Source organism: Elephantulus edwardii, unplaced genomic scaffold (assembly GCF_000299155.1).
Source record: "Elephantulus edwardii isolate Elephantulus edwardi_28Jun2011 unplaced genomic scaffold, EleEdw1.0 scaffold00432, whole genome shotgun sequence".
NCBI classification, from domain to species: Eukaryota; Metazoa; Chordata; class Mammalia; order Macroscelidea; family Macroscelididae; genus Elephantulus; species Elephantulus edwardii.
In genome coordinates, this window is record NW_006400182.1 from 876,643 (window position 1) to 886,808 (window position 10,166).

A 10,166-nucleotide genomic window follows, 5' to 3' on the forward strand; every position below is an offset into this window, starting at 1 on the left:
TCGCGCTGCGTCGCCCTCGCGCTGCGTCGCCCTCGCGCTGCGTCGCCCTCGCGCTGCCTAATCATTTCTGACTTAACAGCAGTGAGGTGTGTTGCGTATGGTTTTGGTGTTTTTATTATGTGATGGACACATATCTTGTTATTTTTATTGAATATTTCAACTCAGACTTGAACTCATTTGCATCAAGTTGGAACCAATTTATAGCTGACTTTTTAGCAGGTTTGTAGAGGCTGTAAATTGCACGGGAGGAAATTGCTTATCTTTCTCTTGCATAACAGTTGGTGAATCCAAACCACTTGCCTTTGGATCACCAGGATGTTGTGGATCTGTGTTAGCCCTACCCTAATGAACTGTTGTCTATTCCAACATCTGTTGCCCTGAAAGGCAGAATAGAACTGCTCCCTAGGGTTCCCAAGGCTGGAAGCTTGTGTGGCTTAATGATAAGGAGTTGCACTGCCAACACAGTAGAACACAGTTCAGATCCACCAGGGTGCTCCTTGGGAGAAGGATAGTGATCGCCTCCCCTAAAATTTCCCACCTCTGAAAGCCCACTGGGCGGTCAGCTATGAGTTGCTTTCACCTTGAGGGTACGTAACAGCAGTCTTTATGAAAATAGGCTGCCTATCTTTTCTCCTTTTAGAGCAGCTGGTGGGTTCAGTCACTGCCTTTTCCAGTTAGCAGCTGGGCTTAACCACTGCACTGCCATGTTTTTGTTGTTGTTGTTAGGTGCTGTCAAGTCGAGTACGCTTTATAGTGACCCTATGAACAAAAGATCTGAACCCTTTTCTATCCTGCACCATCCTCACACTTCCTGACACACACGAGCCCATTGCAGCAGTCACCACGCCATTCCACCTGCTTGAGGGCCTTCCTCTCTTTCATGCACTCTCCTCCCTTCCCAGCATCATGTCCTTCTCCAAGTAATAACATCTCCTAGCAACATGCCCAAAGTATGTGAGGCAAAGCCCCATCATTCCTGCCTCTAAAGATCTCATAGCACTCCATGAGTCCCCAAGAATCTCAAAAATCATACTTAGGCTGACATGATAAACCAGCCTGTGACAAGAGTATTTCTGCAAATTATAAAGACAAAATTGGAGGAGAATCTGACAGTGCCCCTAAGGGATGCAGCTGAGACCCATCACTCCATCTCTGCTCTGTCTTACCTTCTTGTCACACATGTCAAGAACTGTAATGTGAGAGCCATGATAGTACGTCCCATCCCCAGGCCCCACAGAGCCCAGGTTGTGGAGTTGCACCTGAGCATAGGTGGGTTAATGGCTCTGCCTTTCCACTGGGCCTGTCTCCCCTCTGCCGTGGGAACCTCGACTCTGCTTTGCCCCAGGCCTGAGGATGTTTTCTGGGATACTAGATGTGGAGTACTGAAGGCAGGAAAGTCCGTAGCAAACCAGAATAAATGGGTCTCTCCCCTGGCTCCTACCACCCCTCTCGGTTGTCCATAGCTGTCTGGTATTCCTGCCAACACAATAAATTGAATTCTAGGTACTGGTGTGTGGGGAAAAAATAACCACAGGTTGTGTGGATGTGGGCTCTGTGTGTGCTCCCTTGGTGCCTGGGCTAATGCAGTGGCTTCCAGTCACTTTCCTGCTCAGAACTTCAGCTTGCACAGGTGACTGGAGAATCATGGCAGCCTGTCATAGAGGTGTTAGAAGAGTGGCATGATGCAGCTGTGGAAGGTCCCTGCTGCAGTGTGGATACGTGGGAAGTGGAGCTCCTTGCTTTTGCTCCCAGCACACTGCCTAGAGAAGTCAGTCAGTTCCCTGCACTGGGACAGGTGTCTGGAGCACCATCATTGTGTTCATTTAGGTAAGTTTGAATCTGGAAGTTGGAAACGGTTCAGTGTGTAAGTCATTAGTACAGTGTCAGCTCAGCTAGAGTCTGTCCTTTGCTGGACATAAAAAAAAAGAAAAGCAAATTTGAACTCATTGCCATCGAGTTGGAACCAGTTCATACCTGACCCTCCATCAGATTTTCGGAGGCTGTAAATCACACGGGAGGGGATTGCCCATCTCACTGTCTGGTGGGTCACGGGTGGATTTGAACCTCCAGAGAGGCACCACCTTCTTTTGTAGCACAGAGTTTACATTTACTAATGTCATTAAGTAGAGTGTTTTCCACTGATGTTTTAAAAAAAAACCAAACCAGAAACCAACCTTGCTTTTGAAATGTACTGAATTTATGCCATTAAGTATTTGATATTCTAAGAGGAATAAATTCCTGTGTTACACAATTTGATGGGTAGAGGGAGGAGTGGGTAAAGGAAATGGAAAAGATTAAGTGTGGAAAAACAACATATACAAACTTTGTAAGTAAATCAGTATAAAATGCCAAAATGATAGATTAAACATTAATCCCTATGCCTGATTCTCAAAATAAAGCTAGGTAATTGTGTGCACTTTAAGTTGGATTGTTTTTATATCAAATTTGCATTGGTAAGATAAATAAGGGAAATTTTTTTAAAAGTGTTTTTAGCTGGGGACTCCTTGATCCTACACACTGAGAACCCCACATCTTTGACACAAGTTTCCATCAAATCCCCCTGAGAAAGGGGAGGGGCTTGGAGAGCCCATCTTGTCATGTACCATCAATGAAATATACCGTACTCAGGGAAAAAAAAAGTGTTTTTAAGAATGTTTTATCATGTTTATCTTATTTGCATTACTGGTCAGTAGTAAAGGATTTGGGAAATTATTCAGTTGCTCTGGGGGCCTAGTGGTAAGAAGCTGTGCCGCATCCTGAAGGCATGTGGTTCAACTCCACTACCTGCTCTATGGGAGAAGGTTGGGCAGTGTCCTTCTGTCAGATTTACTGCCTCTGAAAACCCGCTGGCGGGTCAGCTGTGAGTCAGTTGGTTCTCATTTGGTGGTGCATAACAAAAGGCTGCTACTAACCTTCCTGCTGAAAACTTTGTTCTTTTTTAAAGTTTTTAATTACAGAGTTATGTAGGTGGTGTGTGTGTATATATAGATGGGGATGTGTGTGCATTTTCTAAGGCTGATTTTTTTGGAAGTAGACTGCCTGGCCTCAGCGGGTAGACCTGTGACCCCTGGGTGGTGATAGCACTAACTGCACCCTTCAGAGTCTCCAGCCTTCTAGGTTCATATGAATTATCCCTGGATGGTGCAGATGGTTAACATGCTGCTAATCAAAAGGTGGTCTGTAAGTCCACCCAGAGAGGCACTTCAGAAGGGAAACTTGTTGGTCGGCTTCTGAAAAACACGAAGCACAAGTCTCCTCAGATGTGCAGGGTCACCATAAAGTCTGAGTGGACTAGGCAGCAGCTGGTCTGGTGATTGTCATTGTTAACACTTTCCTCTTGCTTTCTTTTTAAAATACCTACTGGGACTTTAGGAGTCCTGCTCGCTTTGTGCTTTATATGTTGACTGTGTAACAAAGGGTCAACAGTTTGAATCCACAGGTGCTCCATGGTGGGAGATGGACTACTTTCTTGTAAAGATTCACAGTCTTGGAAACCCCATAGAGAGAGTCATTATGAATCTGGTGGTAAGAATCTGTATTGCAATCCCAAAGACATGCAGTTCAGATCCACCAGCTGTTCTGTGGGAAAAGGATGGGCAGTCAGTCTCCTCCCATGCTATTTATAGCCTGTGGAAACCCACTGGTTTCATAGTTCTGGCTTGATGGCACACCACAACAGTGAGTGATAATAAACTTGATGGCAGTGGGTACAGGTAACTGGGACTTTAAATGGTTCTCCTTAGAGGCAAGAATAGTGAAATTCCATCTCACTTAGTTTTGGCATATTAATTAGGAGGGGGCCAGTCCTTCGAAAAAGACATCAAGCCAGGAATGATGAAGGGTTGGAGAGAGAGGAGGGCCATCTACGGGATTGATTGACACAGTGATGTAACATTGGGTTCAAACATATCAAAGATCACGAGGATGGCACACAGGGTAGGGCAGAGTTCAGGTCTGTTGTTCATAGGGTTGCTATGGGTAGTAGTTACTTGATGGCACCTAAAAGCAGAAATAAGAAAAAAATAAAATTAAGCTATGAACTAAAATGACCTTTTAATGTTAATTTGGCCAAGATTTAAGGGGTTTTTCAACATAAAACCTTTTGGATATATCTTTATAAAAATAATCTTTAAAGGAATGCACAAATATTGATTTCTAGGAACTATTCTTATGATCTCAATGATAGGAAATAAGCAAAAAGATCTCCCTTGTTTTTAATTTTATCTTTATTAAACTTAAATACTTGATTAAGTGAATTTGTCCTTGAAAGAGTCCTTTTTTCAAGGACAGGAACTTCTCAGCACTAGAATTTCCGTTTTATAATGTGTTTGCTAGATAATTGGGAAATGGCTTGGCGCTAAAACAATCCTGCATTTCACCTTGATGTTCAGTGGTGCTGACCAAAACTGCAATCCAGTTTTCCCCAGAAACCGTTTCCATCTGGTACTCCCTCTGTAAGGTGTGACCTGTCACTTGTCCATGACTCACTTGCCCAACTTCTGCCTCTTCCTTTGTTGTCTCCGTGCTGGGCTGGGACTCGGATCAGACAACCAGGCAGAGCCCCCTGACCTTGAGCAGAGCTCCCCTGATACCAGGGGCACACACAGGTAACCAGCCCACCACAAGGCTCCAAGCCAGGCTTGCTCCTGGCTTTTTCAGAGAGAAGACAGAAGAATATTCTCTAGGAACAATACCTGGGACTTTAGGTATTTTGTTCTCCTTAAGTACAAAAATTGCACAGACTTCTGTAAGAATAATACACTGATCTTCTCACCTCTAAAAGAAAATGGCTATATATTTAGGAACAGTCATACCACCCTGATTGCAGAAGCTAAGTGTGGTTGGACCTCGTAAGTATTTGGATGAGAGATCCTCTGGGAATACTGGGTGCTGCAAGTTTTAGAGCACTCTGGTGGCCTGGGGAGTAGGAAGTTGTGCTGTCAATCAGAAGGTGCTCAGAATCTACCAGCCCTGCAGAGAAGTTATTAGGATCTTTAATTCGGGGGTGAGAGGACACCAGGGTCAGAAAAATTGAATCTCATACCTGTGGTCAGTCCTGTGGTCTTTACAAGTTTCCATTTGGCTCCTCTCTGAAATTCTCTCCCAGAACTTTACTGTCTTTATAGTGGCCGGCCAGCAATGGAAGGGAAAACTGGTGAAAGAAAGTAGGCAATAAGAAGAATGGAATGGAAACTTACAAGGAACGTCTGCTGGAGTATTAGATTCTATAGAAATCAGGGTGGGGTGAGACTGAGAAAAATTGGATAAATTATGTATACTGCATTGAAACAGATGAGGGAGAGAACAGTTTAAAAGCAATTATGGTTATGACAAGAGTTCAGAATGAAGGTTGCATAGTGGAGTGTACTGGGAAGGGGGGGAGGGGAGGACTGTATACCAATGAAGGAACTTTACCTTTCAAAGAGAAGAGCGAACTTGGTGAGGGGGGAGTGGGGAGAGGTGGGCAGGCAGAAAAATGCAACAATGAAAGAATGGAAATCCAAAATCTCTGCAGATGTTCATTAAAATTAATAAAATAAATTTTTTTTAAAAAAAAGTTGGGGGAAAAAAAATGAAATGAGGGATGTCTTCAAATAATGACGTGGAGAACAAAAAGTAAGGAGTGAGAGGGACTGACAGTGCCCACATGTCCAGAAGGAGAGACCGCATACAGAGCGATCATGCTCGTGCCAGGTGGAGAGCTTACATTCCAACACCTTATACTTTTTTCCCCCACATGTAAGGAGTCTGCTTATGGGTGTGGATGAGAATGTACTCAATTTGGCTGACCTCCTGGAGAGTTCAGAGGGGGTGATCTTCCCAGATCTTGTCATTACGGAGTAATGAGGGCTCCTCTCCACACTGGTATCTCTTTTTTAAGACTTTAGAGAATGTATGTTAAATGCTCAGTTACTTTTTAAAAAATATCTCTATGTTTAAAAATGTAACAACCTGAAAATACTTTCAGTCTACATCTTTATTCCTTTGGGAAATTGTTTCTGTGCCTCTCTCTCTGTGCACAGCTCTTGGGCAGTGTTTGGAGACCTTTCATCTCAAGGAGCAAGGATGTCAAGTTAAAGACTAAGGTGTACCTGATCCAAGACATTGACGTTTTCAGAACAAAGAAGTTTGTTTTGGAAGAAGTGCATCTATCCAAGATGCTTCTTAGAGGCAAGAGAAGTAAAACTTGATCTCACCTACTTTGAGCACATTGTCAGAACAGGCCAATCCTTGGAAAAAAGATCATACTGTGAAAAGTAGAGGGCCAGCTGACAAGAAGAAGACCTTGAGCAAGATGGCTTAACACAGTGACCAACTGTGGGCATGCAGTCATGACACGGGTGCAGGATAGCTAGAGCAAGGGTCAAATCTATTTTCATGGGGCTGCTGTGAGTCATGGTTGACTCAGTGACACCTAACAACAGCTACCTATCAACAGCGTCACCATAGCACTGGTCTGTCATGGTCCAAAATGTTTTGCTTTTGCGTTTTCCTAAGTCACTCTGTATAGGACAGACTTAAATTTGAGCTCAGTATCATCCTTCGTTACAGAGAAGGATGGCAGCTGCCCGCATGCTGCAGCGGAAGCTTACTCAGGGCAGGACGAGCTCTCCCTGTGCTGTTCCACTCCTGCCAGTTCAGGCAGCAGACTCTGCTGACTCTTCCCCTGAGCCTTCTCACTTGTACACAGCCACCTCGTCATCACCAAACACCTTGATTACTAATTTATCCCAGTCGCCAGTCTGCTGGCCTCTAGTCCTTGCTCCCTCAGCACTCTAGTTAGCAACCAGAAAATATTGTACAGACACTATTCTCATCCCCTTACCACTATGTTCCCAAGCCCACATCTCTTTATCAGTTTTTTATTAATCAGATTCAGATTTCTGAGCTTGGCTTTGACAGTTCTGTACGCAGGATTCCCTTTAAGGCACATTTCAAACATTTGTTTTTCCTTAATACTTTTTTGACAAAACTCAGCCCCTGGTAAACTTTTGTTCAGTCAACAAGTTCATGAAGTTAATTTCTTCACAATATACTATCTACTATATTACCTTGGAAGAAGCCGTGATAGTTAAGTGACAGAAATCTCAGCTTCCATAGAGGAGACCCAATTTCAGCTCCTGGCTAATATAACTTAACGTATAACCTGCGTTAGACTTACATGCTGCTAGGGAGCACTGGTGGCTTGGTGGTAAGGAGTTGCACTGCTAACCCAAAGGCATATGGTTTGAATCCACCAGTGGGAGAAAAATGGGCAGACTTCTCCCATATGATTTACAGCCTCTGAAAACCTGCTACAGGATCAGCAATAGGTCGATTCCAACTCAAAGGTACACAGCAGTAACAGTTTGACGTTGAATGGGTTTCAGCAGAGCCTCCAAAATAAGGCAGACTAGGAAGAAAAGCCTACTAACACAATTTCAGTAATCACCCAGTAAGAACCCTGTGGATTGTGTAAAAAGAATGCTGCTGATGTAGGAAGGGTAGCAACTGACCTTCACTAACTCCACAAGGGGGGAGGAGTCCACATCTACAATGTCTACAGCACAGGACTGATGTCTGTGAGGTCAGATCTGACCCCACTCTCCATATTTATTTCTAATCAATTCTGACAACATGCCTCCCTCCCAGGGCTCTCAGGCCTTGACCTTTGTCACCACTGATCCATTGCAGTGGCTACAGAGAACTCACTGATTGTACTTACAATGAGAGTTATTAGTGAAGCTACCAGATCACAGTTCTGGTTGGAAACAGGATCCACTTCTACGATCAGGACATCCTCAGGTGAGCTTACAGGCCCTCTGACCTTCAGTCCAGGAGCTTTGGGTCAGGGTTTACAGCACTGTCAGTTCCATTGCCTCCACCACCCTCAGCCTTCCAGCAAGCGTGAGTGAAGGTTCTGAGCATAGCTTACTGGGTGGCACTTGCCTTCGGCTCTGTCTTCTGTGAACCTGTGGTTTTCTGTCATCTCTCTTTCTGCTACTCTGCTGTGAGTTCTGGTCAGTCTCATCTCAAGGCTAGATGGCATCTCATTCTGCTGTGCATGAGGTCATTGTGAGCTCAATGGTAGATAACAGCAGCACATAGATTTAGATGCACAATTCCGTCCTATCTCTCAAACAGCTCAGTAAATTCAACGACAGATTCATCTTTAAGGCGTTGAATTCAGGCTCTCAGATGTCTGAATGGATGAATAAAGAGAGCCACCCACACCCACTTAGTGATCCTGCCTGGCCCCACGTTTGCTGTGATTGCTGTGGTCGGAATCACAAGAAGTTGTTATGTCATTTTGTACTATGAGCACTGTTCTGTGAACTGATTAACTTCCTCAGGGGGGATGAGGAAGGGCTTAACGACCCAACCCGGTCAACTGATGAGGAAGAAATTGGTTTTGCCCAAAATGAAAAGTTATTGTCAGTTTTTACTCATCCTTAATACAGTGACATCTACATAAAAGGAGAAAGCACAGTCAAGAGGAAAATAGCATCTCTTTTCAAAGGCAGAATGGATTTGCTGAGTAGCAGCAACACTGCAAATGGAAATTTCATGCAAAGCTCCTTGCACCTTTGAAGACCCAGTTCAGACTTCAGCTCCTGGGAAAAGATATTTTTATTCCGAAATTGCCGTTTACTCAACATTTGCATCCTGTTGGCTCATGTTGTTGGTAGATACTGTCCAGCTAATTCCAGCTCACAGCAGGGCTACTACAACAGAGCGAACCCCTGCCCCTACTCTCACAATCTCTGCTGGGCTTAAGTCATTGCCGCAGCCACCATGTCAGCCCATCTTGGTGACGGTCCTCCTTGTTCCCACAACCCTCTGCTTTCCCAAAGGTAACATCCTTCATGGACTCGCTCACTTACACATCACTGTCAAGTCAGAATTCTTAGCTGATGCCCCAGTAGGCTTCTGGAGCCTGTAAATCACACAGGAAGAGATTGCCCTCCCTTCTCCCTCGAAACTCATCAGAGGTGGCATCTTTAGGTCAGCAACACAGCTCTGTACAGACTGTACCAACAAAAGTCCTCTTCCCCAGACTGTTGTTGTATACTATAGACTCAGAACTGACCCAGAGCTGACCCTTTGGGGGGTTTTCAGAGGCAGATAATTGTGTGAATGAGATTGCCCATCTTTCTCCTGCAGAGCAGCTGGTGGATTTGAGCCATTTGGCTTCAGGATTGCAACACAGCTTCTTATCACTAGGCTACCAGAGCTCCCTTCCAGGGATTAGCTCCCCCTATTAATGTCCAAAATATGTGAGGTAAAGTCTCACCATCAGATTTGACAGTACGTGATATATTTGAAAACAAACAAAACAGTTGCTACTGAGTCTTTTCCAGTGTGTATGGCCCATGGGTGTCAGGTATCAGTGACTGGCTGCCCAAAGGTGGATCCCAGGCTTTTCTTTGGAGGAGCCTCTCTGTGGGCCCTAACTGCTAACCTTCAGTTTTGGCACTAAGCACCCTAATTGTTTGCATCAACTACTACCCCAATCAGAAGTCACTTAAAATTTGGTTTATTCGATAATAACTTTTCCCTGCCTTTTTCTAGCAGACTTTGAATGACTTGAGAGTAAGAGTTCTGCTTTAACATTGAATCTTTATAATCTAGCTCATAAATCTAATAAACCACATAGGGTTAGAAAATTATTCTGTTTAATAGACAATGGGCATTTTGCGCACAAGAAGAGACATTGGTGCAGGGTTCTTGTCTGCCTGCCTGCTCGCTGCTTCTCACTGGACTGTTGACAACTTAGAGGTGTGTGAGAAATAGTAGCGTGGGGTCACTGTGCTGTGAGAGAGACAGTCTCCACAGGTGGAGAAGGACAAGGGGAAGTAATCAAAGAAAAGAGTGAAATAGAAAAATTTGGGGTGAATTACTTTATAAAGTGACTACCATGTACATGAGGAGAAATGTGGGGTCAAGATTGGTGGATGATTTATCAACAATCTGCGTTATGCAGATGACACAACCCTGCTTGCTGAAACTGAAGAGGACCTGAAGCACCTGCTGCAGAGTTTCAAGGACTGCAGCCTTCAATATGGATTGAGGCTCAATGTCAAGAAGTCAAAGATTCTCACCACTGGACCAATTGGCAGCATCAGGATGGATGGTGAAGAGATTGAGATTGTACACAGCTTTAGTTTGCTTGGCTCCACAGTCAA